This window comes from Lepisma saccharinum, chromosome 5 (genome assembly GCF_977018435.1).
Source record: "Lepisma saccharinum chromosome 5, izLepSacc3.1, whole genome shotgun sequence".
Taxonomy (NCBI): Eukaryota; Metazoa; Arthropoda; class Insecta; order Zygentoma; family Lepismatidae; genus Lepisma; species Lepisma saccharinum.
The window spans coordinates 44,662,003-44,681,799 of record NC_139233.1 but is presented as its reverse complement, the minus strand read 5'-3'; the positions used below and the strand labels follow the sequence as shown (position 1 = coordinate 44,681,799).

Below are 19,797 nucleotides of genomic sequence, written 5' to 3'. Positions count from 1 at the left end.
GGTTGGACTCCTTATCTCACGCTCATTTTCCTTATCTTTTCTCTCTTCATTCCTCTTCCTTCTTTTCTCCTCCTTCGCTCTTTCTAACACCTTCTTCCATTCCTTGTTTATCTTCAGTCTAAAGAGTCTACAGAGTCTGAAGAAGACCTTGCTCTAAGGTTGAAACGTAACGTTTTGTTTATGTTTTAAATAAAATAAATTCTGCCTTGGTCAGCATATTGAGTTTTTGGTTATCATGGAAACAAGGCTTAATGGTGTTATCAATCAACAGTCATATAAAAGAGAAATAGCAGTTGTTCACAATTAGATGTTCGAATGAATGACAGTCTTGATTGTGTGATTTATGAATTACAGTGCTTGATTTATATATCACTGTAAACGAGTAAGCAAATGCAATGAAACATCTTGGGAAGGAAATATATGCTATTGTATTTTAATGAGTTTTTTTTGTTTTGTACGGTCACGGACACTTCTGGATTGTAACGATTTCATTGACGTACATGATAGATTGATTGAATTCTTGTTTTAAGTCCACTTTATGCACAGAAAGGCTAATCGGTACTGAGTCTACAGTTTAAAGTGGGCTCCAAACCACTGTGCCATATGCCTCCACCGGGTATCGAACCCTGGACCCCTTGATTATAAGGTGACGACGATACCAGTACGCCACCGCGGAAGGCCCTCTCATTGACTTACAATGTGATCGTTACAACCCAAACGTGTTCATGACTATACGTTACATTCCAGTTACTTATAATGTAAAGGGACTAATACGATTATATTTTTGTTTCCATTGTTGTTTTATCTCATTATTCAGGTTATTGTATTTACATAATTGTTACTCTGCATTCCATGTTCCCGTTGAGAGTTAGGTTATCCTGTTTGTTTACCAAACCAATGTGCGATATTAAATTGAATTCGTTGTTCTGTGTCCACAGACCAATGGGAAGCATTTTGACTGCAACCTACGATCTTGCGTCATACTATTCATAGCAGCGTAGGATGTAATTAATTTAATACCAAGTATCAACTCGTATCTTTTCTTTTAGGACTTTGCATCTTCAAAACAGTGCATCTTTTAGTCACTTTCATTTTGTCTTTTCGATCACCTTCAGTACTTCTATTATTCTGTCACATCTTTACCAGTTCATTTCACAATACCCATTCTTCACCATTAGCACATTTTTAAAGCTTAAAGGCTAGACCTGGGTAACCAGTTGTATTTGTGAAGGAGCGCTCTCGTATGCACGTATGGACTGCGGAGCGAGCAGCGGAACTGAAGCGTTGTAAGATGAACGGAATGTGGGGAGTAAGCGAGACGAGGGCTTCGTCGGTCGCGTTAGTGCAGTGGAAAACTTCTTGTCATTTCATTCGTGAGTAACAGTGACATTGTATTCGTAGCAGAAGGAACAGGAGGTGGTTCCGCGGAAAAGGGGGGCCACTATCCCCAGAAATAAGTTTTACTTCTGAACGCAAGCGGCTCCCCTACCACTGCTCTGCTGATTACTGGCCTTGTGATGCAGGCGGGAAGTTCACACCGTACGGAGCAATCGCTGGCCTCCATAAATGATGGCGAGTTGCTCAAGACTATAGCAGTAATATTTGTTAACACTCAAAGATCTAAAGTGAGAATCATAGAACTTAAGACCTTCTGTAAACAAAAGCACGTGTACCCTAACAGTGTTGCAAACTTATGGAAAAAAATAATCCACATCCTACAAGGTGTAAAAACATTCCATTTGTCAACAGATTCGGAATAAGCAGTGTATCACTGAGTGATGACCTGTTGAAAGTTATTGAATGTATGTTAAAAAAAAAAGTTTAAAAAATGTACATCTTGCCTGGTGGTCGATTTTCAGACTCATCACCGATGTTCCCTGGCTCGAATCCCGGCATGGGTGTTATTTGTGAGTATCCCTTCATCAATTTCATCTGACAATCACTCATTCTCATCGTCGGGATTAGCCAAAAGTGGAAGAAAAGCAACGCTTAATTTAAAAAATCAAATACAAAATGTACATCTTATCCCCCAGAAGTAAGACGGTTCCGTACCAAAGGATTAATTTTCTCTCATATTTTACAAAAAAAAACCTTGCTAGAAGAATGTGACACATTGAGATAAATTACGTTTTGAAACCGGTGTTTCTTCATTAAATTTATTTGATGTTGGAAAGTGTTATGATTTATTATTATAGATAATGAAAGTAAGCTAATACATATGATTTGATTGACTAAATTAATAATTATGCAGCAAAGACACCAAGGGAATCTAAAACGGCAACTTAGAGAAGCATAAAAGTGGGGAAAAAAGACTGTAGAATACAGAAATATTTTGAGGCAGTCACATTTTATTGTACGCTACATATAAAATAAAATGCATATTTCAAGGTAAATTTTTAAATATTGTCACATTTTTCTTCTCTCTTGTTGTAAGGTGTTCATTTTAAATCAACCTCCCTCACCCTACGGTCTGCCCTCCTTCACCCGCAATAGTATTCTGGAGTTTGAGGATGTCACCATCCGGATGGTGAACACATCTGAATTATAGATCGACTCCTGCGTCCCACCCCCTTCCCCATCCGCGGAGGATCGTCACTGACAATGTGAAATCACACTATCATATGCCGACAATCGACATACCACTTCCGTTTCTGTACTTGACTTAGTGAGAAGTATTGTGGTTCGCAACAGCCTAATAACGGATTTCTTCCGCATCATGTAGTCCGTTCTATGAAAATTACGCTAATGGAAGATAAACGTGTAAATTACATTGGATTATACATTTTAAAATATATTTTCATTAAAGATTTCTGTTTATAATAATAATACGTGATTATTGTATAAATTACAATCGATCACGTGAACAGCAAGAAAATAGCGCCAGTTTCGAACATGGCGACTTCCATGCGTGCAGGAGGTCTCCCGTGTTTTCAGAGTAGTCTTTCGGAAATACAGCCGTTTGAAAAGTGGCAAGAAGCAGGTTGTTCTTAACGTTTATGTGACGTTATGTCGGTGCTATCCTGAGCAAGCAGTGAAGTTGGTGTCCAAGTGTAATTGTGTGTCTGCGTCTGTGTGTTTTCGGTGTGGTGAAAGAAAGGAAAACGACAGGTCAAGTTGTGAGTCCCGCGAAAAAAACACGTTGTTGCTCGTATAAACAAGTACACCGATTTTGAGATAAGCGCAATACAATGCGAGGTGCTTTCAATCAAAGAGCCGTCCTGTCCACTGTGGAGAAAATGTTGATAGTGATGATTGATGACGATCTCCCCAATTTTAGCAGTCGACGTTAAATCGCCTCTTGTGCCACGTTGAGTTCCTTTTTTGCAAGCAAATTTGACAGACCGTACTCTGACAGGATGATGTCTAGCGCCGAAAATGCCTCAAGTTCAAAAAGGAAGTACTGAATCAAGGTAAGAAAATACATTACTTGCATGAGACGTGCGTAAATAATGTGCTTATTATCGTCTTCTTGTTTTCTAGTGCACGGAAACCGAGATAAACATAAACAATCTCTTTTTATTCCCCGGCTTATCTTTGTTTAGCTAAAACTGGCGGTATATTTGTTGCACAAAGGAGAAAACAATACTCCACATGTCAACAATGTTGGGCAATAATTTGGTGAAAATAAAACCAAAAGGCTTGAATTACTTAAACGAATCTCTCTCTCTCTCTCTCTCTTGTATAACTTTGGCGCTGTCATACTGAGAGAGGAGGGCGGAAGTGGGATCTGTTAAACCAGTGCCAGATAAATTGAACTTTTGGCGTAGAAAAATATGTTCATTCTTGAACAAGAACACGTATTTAATCACTTGTAGAAAATTTATTATACTTCAATGTGTAGATTATCAGTTAAAATAAGAATACGTTTTTCCATGTTACGTAAAATTAAAGGTTGCGAGTGAGCAGCATGTGATGGCCGCACCATTCACGAACAGCTGGCGCGGAGTGATACGTTACAAGAAGTGAGACGGTTTGTTTACAGAAGGTCGGAAGGTTCGTGATTCTTACTTTACGGATGCATAACTTGCCAAGAGCGCTGACATTCGATACAGAGCCAGACTTAGACCTAACACCTAGTAGCAGTTCCTTAAGGGTGGCAAGACTGTCTATCAGAATGTAAGACACACTTTCGTTTACTTACCTTCACAGCACAATTTTATTTTTCCTTTACCGGTTATTTGGATTGCGCGTGTAAATGTTACTTTTGTTCAAAGACCTTCCTTAAGTCCATTTTGGACATCTAAGGTTAAATTATCTATATATTTTGTATTTGTTATTGAACAGCATAAGTTACTAGGATTTCATTAAATCCTGTGCCCACTAGAAACCCAAATATCGGTGTTTCCAACTATTCAATTAATGTGAGTGCTATTGCTCTTTTAGTGTTGTGTATGCATATGTTGATCGAGTCATACACATGTGAAAATAATTCCGACATATTATTTAATCAACAATGTGACACAATTATCTTAATTGTTTAATATTTATGTTGAATATCACTGTTTATTTGTAGTTACGCTAGTTGTAGCAAAATTTGTTGATGCACGTACAGCGCGTTTTGATCTTGCTGCACTTATATATAACAGGGGAAATCCATTTCAACTAATGATGTTAAAGGCGGTTATTTTACTCTGGCATGTTCAACGATACTTTAAAAGCACAGGTTTGTCCTTGCGTTTGTATCTCATCGAGGCTGGTTAGTACTAAACAATGTTTGGCCTAAACTGTTATTCTTCCCGTGCTTGCAGAACGTTGACGTTTCTGGCAAAAACTAGGCAACGTTGTCGTCAGTTTGGAGAAAGCCAGGCTGCGAATAAGCTACACAGCAATGTAGAAATGTATGCCAATCACACAAATCACTATCACGAATTCTATGCAAAACTACCTACATTAATAAGCATAAAATATTGATGATAAACACACCACCTGCGTAAACACTACTCTGGTTTTCATTCGCCCATCAAATTTTAGCACACGACAATTTCCTCATTTTTCATTGACACAAGAACTGACGTGAAATGTAACAGGTTAGACCAAACGCGGTTTATGGTGAATGTTTGTTCCGTCTTGGAATTTTATAGACACGCCGCGCTTAAAACATCAGTGCAGTTTGACTCAAAACTTATGCGACGACATGATATAGCTATTAACAGATCTATTTGGTTGTGTTTCCCCGAGGTTATAGCTAATGTAAGGGAAAAATGCAATCGTAGTTTTTAAATTTACTTTAGACAATTAAGCTTATATCACATCCTTTCTGGGCAGACACATGCATGCACCTTCACCCTTGTAAAATGAGGGGAACTCGTTAAAACTTTGAATGACGAATAAGGGAGGCTGAGAGGGGGGAAGGGAAAGATGTAATTAGTTCCTACAAATTGCACGTTGCTTTTAAAATTGACCAATTTGCGAAGCCCCCTGCTGACATCTACGGCAAGTCGAGGAACTAACTGCTGAGAAGGAAGGATATCCGGGCCTGGAGGGTGTATTAGGGTAAACCAGAGGCGCTGGTCTCCACCATTCCTCCCCCACCCCTCGACGCACCTCTCCGAAACAGAACTGCTTCCCCTACGTACACTCACCTCCACCCACACAGGGCACGGTGTTATACTGACTGACATGGTCTTCTCTGTGCAAGGAAGCCTTCAAAGAGTTGGTTTTCCAAACGGGGAGCAGGTATTTTCCAAAAAGAAACTTGGGGGAGTGTGTGTGTCGACAGGAAGGGGGGATAGGGGTAACGAACTGTTGCAAACCTCGTCATGCACAGACCAACAGCATTCGGATTACTAGAGCGAGTCCTGGATGAAATTACCCCCCTCCCACTTTCCTCTTTCCCTCAAAACGGGATTATAAGCTTTGATTAAACCCAGCGGAGAACGGGGAAACACATTTTCCGGACACCACAGAAAGAGGAGAACGCTACAAACATGTGTATTTTTCCATTATGCCTCCACGCCAAATCCTACACATTCAGAATACCGTAAACATCTGGGCTGGTCAGCAGCATCAGATTGAATTGATTGCTGACGTCATCTCCCCTTCAATCTTGATCGAAGCAACAAAGAAAGGATATTCAATTCAGAGAAAAATCTGGCATTATTATATCCAGTATTTGTTTAAAATTTGTTACCTCCAGATTAACGATTATTTATTTATAAATAATTGGCTCAGTGGTGCAATGATGAAAAACAAGTTGATAGCATTTAAATTATGAAGAGATTTCTTACCTCGCTTATTACCATTCATTCTTTATCGTTCTTATTACACGCTTTTGTTTCCTAGAATTACACGAGGGTCGCTCAAAAAATAAGCTGCAGCGTCGTGTTTGCGCGGAACGAATTCGGTAGTTGGCAACACTGTAACTGACTCATTTAGAACGATCCAATCCAATAGCTGTGACAATAACACATGAAACGACCCGTACCTGAAGTTAACAAACCCATTTGTAATCAACATTTAAATTCACAGCATAGACATGTAGTTCATGTCGATTACGCTACAATGTTAAGTACATAAAAACATTCTTAAATCTTATTTATTTCTTTGTACGTATGCAAGTTTTGTAACCAAATGCCAAGTACCAATTTCTAACAATTTATAGTTAGCAGTGTTATATATTACTTTTATAGTAATATTATTAAACCTTATTTATTTGTTTGTACGTATGTAAGTTTTGTAACTAAATGGCAATCAGCAATTTCTAACAATTTACAAAAGTGTTATATATTACGTTTACATTGACTTAACACAGATTTCTCAACTGATGTAAGTAATCTTCGTTGTCAACAATGGTTTTTATGTCAGGTTCCAATTTGCCAAGAGCCTGATTCTTCTACATTTCAAATACCAGATATTGAAACATCTGAATTCTTGATGTGCTAATTTCTAACATAGATTACTAGGAGTAGAGAATAGAATATTATTATTATTTCTTCTTGTCTATACATTTCATAGGAAACATAACTTACCTTAGATCTCTTATTAGAAAGATTACAAACACTTCAAGTACAAGAACTATTGTGTTCTGCTATACACCTTCCCACTTCCATTGATATGAAATGGTCGTAGTTCAAGTTTCGGCCACCAGAGCGTTGTTTGCGTGTACTTCCACAACATGGATCGTATATGTTATACACGCAAAATATGTTTACTTTGAGTCTTTGTGACCACATATGTCACTTGTCCAAAACGTTCATTTGTTGTAAAGCTGTGTTATTATTTTTTTCTTGTTTTAAAGAATGGAATTGGACTTATTTTATGGCGTAACCTTAGTGCAAGTGATACACTAAAGCTGTATGTACGCGATCAAATGGACCTCATACAACATATTGAACTCCACCCTTTAAAGAAGTGGCATCGGAGCACACATCATGTTTCCCCTTGAAATCAAGTTTAACACGTTGACTGCTACAATAGTAAAAAAAACCCTGGGGCCACGATGTTTTATTACGAGAACATAATGAAAACATTGAAAGCAATATGTTTCTTGATTAGATGAAAAATGTTATTTTTAATTATTTTATAGGTGTGAGTTATGTGAAACTCACGCGGAGCTAGAATCAATTATTACGCTGCACGCCACATGAGTAATATTTGGCTTACATAATATTTATTGTTTTTTTTTTCAAGTTATTGTTTTATTCTGAGAATGCTTATTGTTTTTTCGGAGCATTGTTAGTTTTTTTCTGAGAATTTGTATTGTTTTTTTCGGAGCATTGTTATTGTTTTTTCTGAGCATTGCTATTGTTTTTCTGAGTATTGTTATTGTTTTTACTGAGTATTTTCATTGTTTTTCCTGAGCATTGTTATTTTTTCTGAGTTTTCTTATTGTTTTATCAGCATTGTTATTGTTTTTCTGAGTATTCTTATTGTTTCTTTCTGAGTATTGTTATTGTTTTTTCTGAGTATTTTTATTGTTTTTCCTGAGCATTGTTATTGTTTTTTTCTGAGTATTCTTATTGTTTTTTCTGAGAATTCTTATTGTTTTTTCTGAGTATTCTTATTGTTTTTTCTTAGCATTGTTATTGTTTTTCTGAGTGTTCTTATTGTTTATTCTTAGCATTGTTATTGTTTTTCTGAGTATTCTTGTTGTTTTTTCTTAGCATTGTTATTGTTTTTATGAGTATTCTTATTGTTTTTATGAGTATTCTTATTGTTTTTTTCTGAGCATTGTTATTGTTTTTCTGAGCATTGTTATTGTTTTTCTGACTATTCTTATTGTTTTTCTTAGCATTGTTATTGTTTTTCTTAGCATTGTTATTGTTTTTTCTGAGTATTCTAATTGTTCTTTTCTGAGCATTGTTATTGTTTTTCTGAGTATTTTTATTGATTTTTCTAAGCATTGTTATTGTTTTTCTGAGCATTGTTATTGCTTTTCCTGAGTATTCTTATTGCTTTCTCTGAGCATTGTTATTGTTTTTTTCTGAGCATTGAGTCTGGTTATTTGTAACATGACTCTGCCGTATGCCTATGTACTATTGTATCGATATCGTTCGAGGAGCTTGCCAGCAATAATTCAACCCTGGCCAACGGTTCCCCAATTCATCTGTACTGCTTATTGGTCTTTTGGCGCAGCGTGCAGGCGAAAAGCTCAAACCGTACGGAGCACTCGTTGGCCTCCACAAGTGCAAACAAGAAGCCTGGTTTATCTTTAAACGAGGTAGAAAATAATGGTGTTGTGTAACTAACATTGACCTTTAGCAATATTTCACAATTATAAAAGTAATTATTCTCAAAATATAGTTCCCAAAACGAGAAGACAGCTGTCATTATTTTGCAAAGACAGGAAACCTTATTAGTGTCCCTCCATAACAATTTTTACATAAGGCTCCATACCTTACAGCAAGTAATTTAAGATAAGATGCAGGTTAAAAAAAAATGCAGAATCTAATCTATATAACCAAGTACGTTCTCAGTAAGACAGCTGATATCAGACTCTGCGAACATATTCGGTTTCTCTTTATCAATCTTCAGCAGAGCTAATGGATACGCTGTAACTGAAACGTGATCTTTTTCTATCTCCATTGTTGTTGGCGAATAACAAAATTGAAAAACTTCTTCCCTCACGTTTCGAACCCGAAACCAGTAACCTGTAATGGAAAGTCTATTGATGTTCTCTACCTTGGAGTCAGGATCAATGGACCAATCTACTTTTTCACTGGAAGCGGTGGGTGGAATGGTGAGTTTATGTTTAAAAAATCAATGTTCATTCTGAAAAGACATGATGTAAGTTCAGACAGCAGACAAGACATACATGCTGACTACAATCATTCAGCCATGATCTACGCACAAGTAAGCAGATATCATTCATACACAGTTGCCAGAACCGTTCAGCCATGATCTGCACACACGTAAGTAGACATAATTTATACACAGTGTCCATAACCGTTCAGCCATGACCAGAACACAAGAGATAGGTATAATTTGTACACACTGGCCAAAACCATTCAGCCATGATCTGCACACAAGTAAGCAGATATTTATATAAAGTGGCCAGAACCGTTCAGCCATGATTTGCACATAATGTTGTTCACCTCAATCATCTTACGAACTTATTTCCTTTAGCGATTACTCCAGGATAACGAGTCACACACAATAACTGTGTATAAGCACAGGCCATTACTATTTCGCTGATGCAAACGATGTGAGAGTTGATATCCTCAATTCAGGATGAACATTTCTTTCAGTGGAAATTCAATTTCATTTTAATTCTAAATATAAAAAAATATATACAGATCTTTTGAGACTGTTATTGTCTCAGCAAGGAAAGTAAGTTGCAGAATATCATCCTGTCCTGAATTAAGTCTATTTCTCATTTCACTGAACTTAATTTTATGCCGAATTCTTGATTTTAACTCTTCGAATTTTTAACCGTATTCCGCCATATTTTAATTTTTATCTCACGCAACATCATACATGTTTGATGTACAAATGTATTTACCTGTAGTAGTGATAATGCACAATAAGCAAACGTATTCATATTATTAATAAATGAAGCTGTGCATAATCACAGTTTGATAAATTACTCCATCAAGATCTACATCTAACTTAGGATCGTGTACTGGTAATTATATTATTTTTAACACAGTCACAACAACTAGAATTCTATAACACAAAAATTGAAATAGTAACCTTATTAATTATTTTCGAAAGTTATTATTTTTATACAAGTTTGGCGTTGTGTAATAGAATAATTATATTCTTCTGGGTAACTCATTAGTGATGCTTGGTTCATTGATCTGGTTTATTTTACTTCGCTTTTTCTGTCACTTTTGGCTAATCGCGAAGATGAGGATGAGTAATGATATGATGAAATTGATGAAGGGACATTAATAAACACCAATTCCCATGCCGGGATTCGAACCCGGGACCCCTGGTGTCGTAGCGCGCTGTGCTAAGCACTCCGCCACGGAAGCCGGGTAGTGATGCTTGAGTCATAATGAATTGCATAATGTATTATTCACCACTATGTGTTTATATCATGTGTATAACATGTTATATATATTGTATATATATATAGATATATGTACATATGTATATATGTATAAATATTCACATGTGCATAGTAGGGATCGGCAACAGTTTTCGGATATGGGTTGCTCGGTTTCGGGCAACATGCACGATGCACGTAATCCCCGAACACAGGATGTTTATGAACTTCCGCTCACATTAACAACTTTCCTCAAACCCACACTGTGTTCTGGTACTACCTGCACATAACCACATAACACAATACACTACTCTAAATTGAGTTGGTGTTTTAAGTTCACTTTATGCACAGTAAGGCTAATTGGGACTGGACCTACAGTTTAAAGTGGGATCCGAATCACTATGTGCCTCCACCGGGTATCGAGCTCAGGACCCCTTGATTACAAGGCGACGACGCTACCACTGCGCCATCGAGGAGGCCCTTCACACTACTCTAAAGATACAAAGGGAGTCCATGAAATGTTGGTATAAGATAACCAAGTACAGCTTTTAAAGTCCATACATCAAAATAATTCTGGTTTTTATATATAAAAAAACAGTCTTTCCAATAAACAGTTTTCTGGTGCGGTTAAATTTCAAACAATTCTTCAGGTCTATGTTGTGAAAATAACGTGTTGATCATTTTCAAAAATCTGAAAATACAGACTACAAATCCTAATGCAATTGTGACCGCGTTATAAGAATACAATTTAAATGTATTCAACACACTAACAGTAACAATAAATGGATAAAGAAAACTAGACAGTTCCAGTCCTCTTTATTCACGACACAAGAATTCGTCGGGTAAGACCGAACAAGAGCGGTGAAACCAGATGTTGTCTCCGCAACCGCAGGGTTTTCGTTTCCAAGGTTGCGTGTTAGTTGAATGGGGGTGAAGAGAAAGGGTTGAAGGGAGAGAGAGGAAGTGGAAACGCAACGGATGTTCTGTCCCTTGAACTTATGTGAGCGTAGATATCTTCCACCAGATTACACTTTGACGAGAGTCGGATCTTTTTTCTCCACCGCGCTTTCCGCCCCTTTTTCCGCGGAACAATTCCAGTTGGTGGGTAAAGCGGTGCTTGGTGGAGAGAGACGGCGTTGATTTTGTTATTTGAAGAGAATTTGTTTTAAACGAAACTTCCTTTTAGTCATGGAACAACACGTGCTTCAGATAGAATGGGAAATTTATGTCTAGCGATACAGCACCGACATGCTGGCCAGGACCGTTCATTCACAATCTGCACACTTGAAGCAGATAATTTACACACACACAGGTCAGAAAAGCTCAATTATTATCAGTACACGGGTGGCAGATAATTTATGCACACTGGTCATATCTGTTCAGTCGTGATCTGAAACTTGTACCAGATAATTTCAACACACTGGCCAGAACCGTTCAGTAATGATCTGCACACAAGTAGAAAGTAATGTATTTGTATAGTCTCGTATTGTGAATGGCAAAGCGTTTCTCGGTCTCGTCTCAGTTGCAAATGTCTGTCTCGTTCTCGATCTAGATTGGGTATATACACTGAAGAATTGTTCACTCAAAATTCTTGAAGGTAAAAGTTCGGCCATATCTAGTGTGGTGTCGAAACAATTGAAAGATTGAAGCAAGTCTTGAAGCTTTCCTGGCCACGAATGATGAAAAGATTTTCTCGGGCAATTGACCAGGTGAGGTGTGGAAAAGATTCCAAGCTTTCCTGAAGATGAGAGTGACGGTAGCTCTCGAAAGCTTGGCATCTTTTCCACAACTCACCTGGTCGATAGCCCCATAAAATCCTTTCAACAATACAATATTTTTTACTTTTAGTCCATCCGTATAATTCACAGTCCCTCAATACAAAACCCAATATATGCACACCTTGGCAATTAAGGGGCTGTACAGTGGGATCCATAAGTATTACCAAGCACATTGTCCACAAAAAACCAAACAATATGCTTACAACCTCTGAACCAGTATATGTAAAAATACAGTCCTTAAAAATACGTAGGATGAAGATAAAAACCAACCAAAATATTCATGGACAATTTGCTGACCAATGCTTATGGATCCCACTGTACACCAATGGAGTTAAAGTAGTTTCTTATTAGTTTAGTTACAAACTGCACAGATGCACAGTGACGACGATATTAGAAAGAATAACGCTTTGAACATGTTGGTGCCATACGAGTGGCATAGAACATGGCATGAGACGCGTTGATTTCAGGTCTCAGATTTTGATGTGAAATAAAATTTGTATAATGTATCCGTCCATTATATTGTAAAACACTAATTAGGGAACATTACGCGGAGGTACATGGTATTCAGGAGAATATGCAATTAATATGCAGTTTTATGCAATTAATATTTCACTATGCCTAAAGTTAGGTTGAAATTTTACTTAGAGTAAACCAGCCGCAGAACTTGTTTTCGTGTAAATTTGGTAGAGCCTCAACCCACGTCACACGAAAATTTCCTGAGACAAAAATGCTTTGTTTCCATACCTTCTTCTTCTTCCTTATTTTACTGGCTCACATCGCCTATTTTTGCGATTTCTAGCCAAAGTTGCTGAGTTCAGGTGTTCCAAACTGTTGATCAATATATTTCACTTTCTTCGAAGTATTTTATGTGACAAGTGTCAATAATTTTCTTCCGAGATTCAACATAAAGGTGGATCTATTAGAATTAGTAAACAGTCACTGGTTAACGACAAATGATATCAAGTCGATATAGTGTAATTTAAGAGAAATATATGTATAAGCAACATAAACCAGTAGCAGTAAAAAGGATAATAAATTAAGAAAGACCGATAGTTCACCAAAGTTTTCCTTTCAGCCCTAAAATATATTTTCAACCAAACACATATTTTTAATCACTAGAAAATTAGAAAGTGAAATACCAGATTAGAAGAAAACCTTCATTGGCTGAATAGTTCGTCATTGATTACGTCACCGAAGGGTAGACGACAGGCAAGAAAATACGTCTTTCTACTGTCCTTTATATATTCTAGTAAATCAAGTAAACAATAGATTTCAGAGTATGAAACGAATCAAAGAAAGCTTCACCTTTTTAAGCCGCATCCCCCTAACGAAACACAACGATAGTCAGAATCCGCTACTAATTTCTGGGAGAAATATGAAGAAGATGTATCTTGCACTATAGCTACAGAAATAGTTGGTTTTCGGAATGCACTGATATCAAAAGAGGAAACATATCGAACATCAGCGAATTTGCTTCCATCAAAAAATGCCGAGGACTGGCCTAATGGGCATTTAACAACACCGTAATTTTTGTAGTAACAGTGAATTTTCATAGAATAATTACAATATATAATTTCTTACAGTTTGTCTGTTGTCTTAACCTTTCGTAATACCAGTTTTTACATTGATTCGAATTACACGTATGATGTCATATTTGTATATACCTAATATAAATATAGGCGTGAATTAATATTTTAGAAAAGAGAGCTTTTCTTTTAAACGAATAGAGGCACACAACTGAAAGTTGCGGGGACGCGCCGAGCGTGTTAGTTACTCTACTGACATAAACATTAACCCTTTTTTTAAAAAATGTTATTCAAAGGCTCTTAGATGAATTAACAATGAGCTGAGGAAGATATATTTTACGAACAGACGTGGTAGATACTATAAAACAATATGATCGAAGGTATCTTATTTTTGTCATCTTCATAATGAGTGGAATTAATCAGAGGAAAAAGTAATGTATGGATCCACTTGTATATACCCGACCTTTTGATATAGAAAATGCTCTAAAGTGCAAATAAAATATGAAATGGATCAAGGTTAGAGAGATATCTATCTAAATATAATTTACATTAAAAGTCAAAGGTCACACGATATCTGCATGAATGGATACTGGGAAAAAAATCGAAACCAGCTACGAACATTTGGTTTCTGCGTGTTTGCTCTTATGGCAAAATAATTAAATAGCAAATACCATATTGAGGGTTGCGTCGGTTGTTCAGTGAACAGGTAATGCGGGATGACAGAAGCAATTAATATCACATACCTCTCCTCGTGCTCTTCATCTGTTGGTGAGTCCTTTCAAGAGTATAGATTCTCCTCCTAGCTTATCATGGGAGACAGGCGTGGGAGACAGTTTCATTGCTGAGGAATTGATACTACAGAGGATCTGGAAAGAAAAAGAAGCAACGTGTTACCACAGCAATGCAATCAAGTTTCTTGCTGCAGCAATATTGTAAATATTCACGGTGGAATGCATACTGTGCATACCGAGTTTACCCGGAATTCGATTATGACGTCATGTGTTGGTTTTTAGTTTGATTACAGAGGAACGAAGAGAAGGAAAATGAGATACAAAGAGTAAAAGGGAGGTATAAAGATAGATAGAGCACGAGGAAGAACTAATTAAAATTTAGAAGGACGCAGATCCATGACAGAAAGAGAAAAAGAGATAGAGAGAGTATGGAAGAGCATTACAGAAAAATACATGAGATAGAGTGAGAGAGAGAGAGAGAGAGAGAATGTGAGAAAAAGTACGTGAGAGAGAGTGAGAGAAAGAGAGAGAGAGAATGTGACAAAAAGTACGCAAGAGAGAATTGACGAAAAATAGAGAAAGAGAGGGAAAGGAAGAGAGAGACATGAGAGTTAAAGAGGGAGAGGAAGTGAGATAAAGTACAAGAGAGAGTACTAAAGAGAGATATAGAAAGAATGAGAGAAAGATCGCCTACCAGAGATATAAGAAGGAAAGAGAGAGAGGAAGTGAAAAAGCTATGGTAGAGAGAGAGAGAGAATAGAGATAAAAGAAAGATGAGAAAGCGGAGAGACAAAAATTGCGAGAGAGAGAATATAGAAGCGAGAAGTAGATAGAAAGAAAAATAGAGAGGAAAAGAAGAAACAAACTGTATCAGAATGTGAGAGAGATAGAGATAGGGAAGTGAGAAAAGAAAGAGGATGGGAGAAATGGGGTGGAAGTGAGAAAGAGTGCGAGAGCTATAATACCGAGAGAAAGTACAGACAGAGAGTAATCAAGTAGGAGCGAGAAAGAAGAATGAATGGAAGGAACAGAGTGGAGCACATAATATGAGAGGGTAAAAATAGAAAATTAGAAATTAATTAACAATACGGAGTCAGGTTTCTTCTCAATCCCTTCACAGAATCTGCTCATTAGTTCTTTCCCCAATTAACAGCGGGATTTTCTTGTCCTTTGAGGGAAAACCGCGTTCAGCTTTGGATTACCTTTCGGCATGTCCTTTTCTGCATGCCCGTTAACTCCATGCACTTTTATGACTTAGGTTTCCGTCTGTTCGAGGGTCATGGAACAGCAAGCAAACAAGAGAACCGTTGGGTGCTTCAGTAAAGACGCACACAAGCAACGACGAGTTGCAGGAAATCGCAAATATTATGCGAGAAGGAGAATTATAACTAGACGCAATGCAATAAGCAATTGCACCACAAAACAAACTAGATGTTGAAACCTGAGGTATTCTCTGCAATCTCAACATACAGTATCTTCCAAACTTCAATTATGTTCAGGTCTTAGTTCAAATGATATTACAAAGATATATAGCGTATCAGAATTTCAACAGAGAAAGGTTGGGATAAATGGATACTTGATAGCGTTTCGAAAGTTGAATCGTCACTACATTCATAGTGGTTTCCTTGTAATCAATTGGTCCAAGGTGAACACACACAGTGGTTTAGATCTGTATATCCATTCTCGGTTGACCTATGTGTGCATGAAGTGGAGTTCAAACAAAAACTCGTAAAATGAGTATTTTAATCATAGTGGAATGAGATAAACATGCAGAAATACAGTTCAAAGGTTTAGAAAGTCCAGGTGCTGTAAATACAGACATTACTCATATCAACATTAGAAAGAGATATTCATTGTAAAAGGAAAGAGGTGGACAAAAATAAGAAAATATGCGTAACGGAGAGATCAAAGATGGCCTAAAAAGAGATAAAGAAAAGTTGAGAAAGAAAAGAGGAAGAAGGAAAGTGTAATATTGATTGATTGTTGTTCTAAGTCCATTTCATGCACAGATAGGCTAGTCGGGACTGGACCTAAAGTTTAAAGTGGAATCCTAACCACCGTGCAATTTGTCTCCACCGGCTACAAACGTGTAATATTGAATATATATATATATATAAATGTGTGTGTGTGTGTGTGTGTGTGTGTGTGTGTGTGTCTGTGATTGTGTGTGTGTGTGTGTTAAGAAAATTACGGAAATGTGTAAAAGGGAGAAGAAAAACGGATAGAAAATCACAACAGGGAAAGTATGAGAAATTATACCAGGTAAAAAAAAAGTGCTCCCCTGTGCATAGCACTACGCCATGAAGGCGTATAGGGTGTGTGGGGGTAACGCCCCACACTTTGTTGATCCGGTCGTGAGTGGGGGTGATGTGATCAGCATCACGTCCCTGACCGCCTTTACCCCCTAGGGTTTCCGCCAGGCACCCATGTTATTCGACGCTGGATGGGCGCCGGTGCCGCTTCCATCGTTAGAAAAGTTCCGGGGTTTCAATCGGCCGGGGATCGAACCCGGGACCTTGAGCATGGTAGTCAGACGCGTTACCGACTGAGCCACCGCGGCAACCAGTGATACCAGATGGGATAAAATATAGACGGATAGAAATCAAATAGACAAATATAAGAAAATGTATACCGAGATAGGAATAGTCTAATCCACACAGAAGGACGCGCAGTAGAGTTCGACGCACATTGAAAGCTGCTTATGGGAGAGACTAACTGAAAGATGGGAGTTGAGGTGCGCGGTAGCTTCAGCGCAAGCGCGATAGCTTCAGCGCATGCGCAAAACAACAAAAACCAGCGTGAAGGCGGAGCATTGCCTCCAAAGCTGCGCAATAGCGTTACCCTGAATGTAGGCTTGCGGAAAGTACAACAAATTGCCCATGACTACAATGACGGTTCAGGCAGCAAACCGTCTGAGCAAGAAAACATTAATATACCGCTCCAGGAGAGAGAAAATATAGTGCGGTTACGTTCTCCACGGCTAGCACAAACGCAAAAACAGATAATATTTCCTCCATTCGCTTTGCTCGTTGTTCTGAGAAGAGGGAAAATATATTTCAGCGTACAACCTCCTCCACTCGCATCTGGAGACGGGCTTAAGTGCTCTTGCCGCCTCGCGAAGATGGAATGAGGGAGGGAGACGAAGACAGAGCACAATCCATCATAGCCACTAATTAGGGTTTCCCTTTGTGCTGTCCCGGACGGAATATAGAACTGACGAAAGCAGTAATGGAAAGTATTGACCACCGGAGGGAACTCCTGGGATACGACTTAGCAATTGCATCTAACCCTTATTTGCAAATAAACCCAAAAGTGTTGAATCCGGATTTGGAGCTGCGTTTTCGGCATCCGATTGTCTCTTAGTCATTATTCGACAGTAGCATTTAACTTTAATTATATGGTTAACCTGATGTATCTTGATATCCTAAACTATCATATCAGTTTAATGGTCCAATAGTATGGTAGATTTTTTTTAAAAAAATCGCATCTTATAGGGGTGCAGTAACGGGTTCAGAAATATTTTCCTGGGGGAATGTCACGTGCCCCTAAAACCATAGAAATAAGGAAATTTACAACCACAGTTATCAACAGGGGAAGGGGTGTTCATCATGCCTCTTTTATGACATCGTCATTGCAGCGGTGTCCAAACCGTGGGCCGTGAGTCATGTGTGGCTTTAACTAGCGACTCAACTAAAGTATAGAAAAGTACAGGGTGTCCATAAATTATTCACCCCATGACAGATCAAAAAGTTTCTCGGAAACAACAGACAGGGAGTTACATTCATTGACTCAAAGAATATTTAGTGAACATACTTATCATACACACATACATGGGCACCGCGAGTGCTTTCATAATATCACGTCTTTTGATGAATTCACTCCACGTGTTGCGGATCATATCCACGGTGATGATGCCACAGCATCCTCGATCCTGGACTTCAATTCCACCAAGACCGAAATCTTCTTACTGTAGACGGTTCTTCACATAGCCTCACATAAAGAAATCTAACGCTGAACAGTTACAGGAGATTTTGTTTCCCACAACCACGACACACATTGCCTTTCCCTGCACCGTCGCCATTTTCACTGTTTTATTATTTTGCCGCAATGCACGATGGTACCGAGTGTTGCCAAGTACAGGGAGGAAAATTTTTGAGATGTTCTTCATGTTAATACTAACGACCTCCACTCTACTTGTATAGAAAGTCTTTTATGGACAACATTTACGGGGTGAATAATATCTGGACACGCTGTATTATATGACTATATTTGCATTACTATGTTACGTAGCTTGCTCTCTAGGCTAATCGCGACGATGAAGATGAATGCTGATTGGATGATATTGGTGACACTCGCAAGGGAAAGCCCATATCCAGGCCCGAATTAGAACCCGCGATAGATTGTCAGCCGACCACTCAACCGAGGTGATATTGGTAAGGTTGGCATTTAATTAAAAACAATATTTGTATTATTTTACATACATATTTGATACCAATATTTATTATTGATTTCTCTTCATTCTATTTGTATTAGTATTTTCTGTTATTTTACATCTCATTTGTGCCACATTTTGGGTAAGCGCGACAATTCACAAGACGAAATTGATGAAAGGAAGCTCAGAAAGATACCCATGGACTCGAACCCGGGAAGTCCAGTAGCGTTCTGACTTAATAGTTTTGTACGTACTTCGCCAACATTCCCAGGGGAAAGAAACGGTAGTTTATTTTGAACCAGTAAAACATTCAGAAGAACGTGGAATAAAAACATAGATTGGGAAGAATTATCAAGATCAATTTACCTGAATATGCACACCGTGACTGAAAGTGGTTAAGAGAGTTTTAAAAACTGATTTCTTCGGTTCTCCAAGCACCGTCGCACAAACTTCTTGTTTTTGTGTCTTCCCGTTCGGGGGAAAACAGGGTTGTTTTCGAGGAGGAATAACTTTCGCAAAGGAAAGTAATTTAAAGTGGAATCGTTCGAGGTTGGGATGGGGAGTAGGGAGGGAGAGTTCCTATATTCCCTGTGAGATTGGAAATTGGTAGCAGACAATTAAGACCAAAAGGGTTGGGGTGGAGAGAGTATCCCTCGTTCTGCGAAATAAACCCAACGGGAGGGAGTGGGGTAAAGGGGAGGGAGAATGACTAGGACAGGATTTCTTGATAAAAAAAAAAGAATTAATCACACCGTGGCAAATGGAATCTTCTTTCCATTTCGAACTTTTGTTTGTGGTTTTAGCGTATGAACAAGTAAGTCTCTATAATGCTTTTCTAAGTTTAAGATTCTGGACTACAACCGAAGAAAAAAGATGCATCATTGAGATATTTGAAGAAATA

At 38.1% G+C, this 19,797-nt stretch overlaps 1 protein-coding gene across 1 annotated transcript in view; it reads right to left on the bottom strand.

The window, feature by feature from the left end:
- The window catches only part of LOC145988345 (uncharacterized), a 688,454-nt gene that overhangs the window by 129,007 nt on the left and 539,650 nt on the right, over window positions 1–19,797 (bottom strand). Inside the window, exon 2 of the mRNA XM_083123212.1 lies at window positions 14,477–14,599. The gene's annotated coding sequence lies outside the window, so the exon portion shown is untranslated. The remainder of the gene's footprint in view (window positions 1–14,476; window positions 14,600–19,797) is intronic.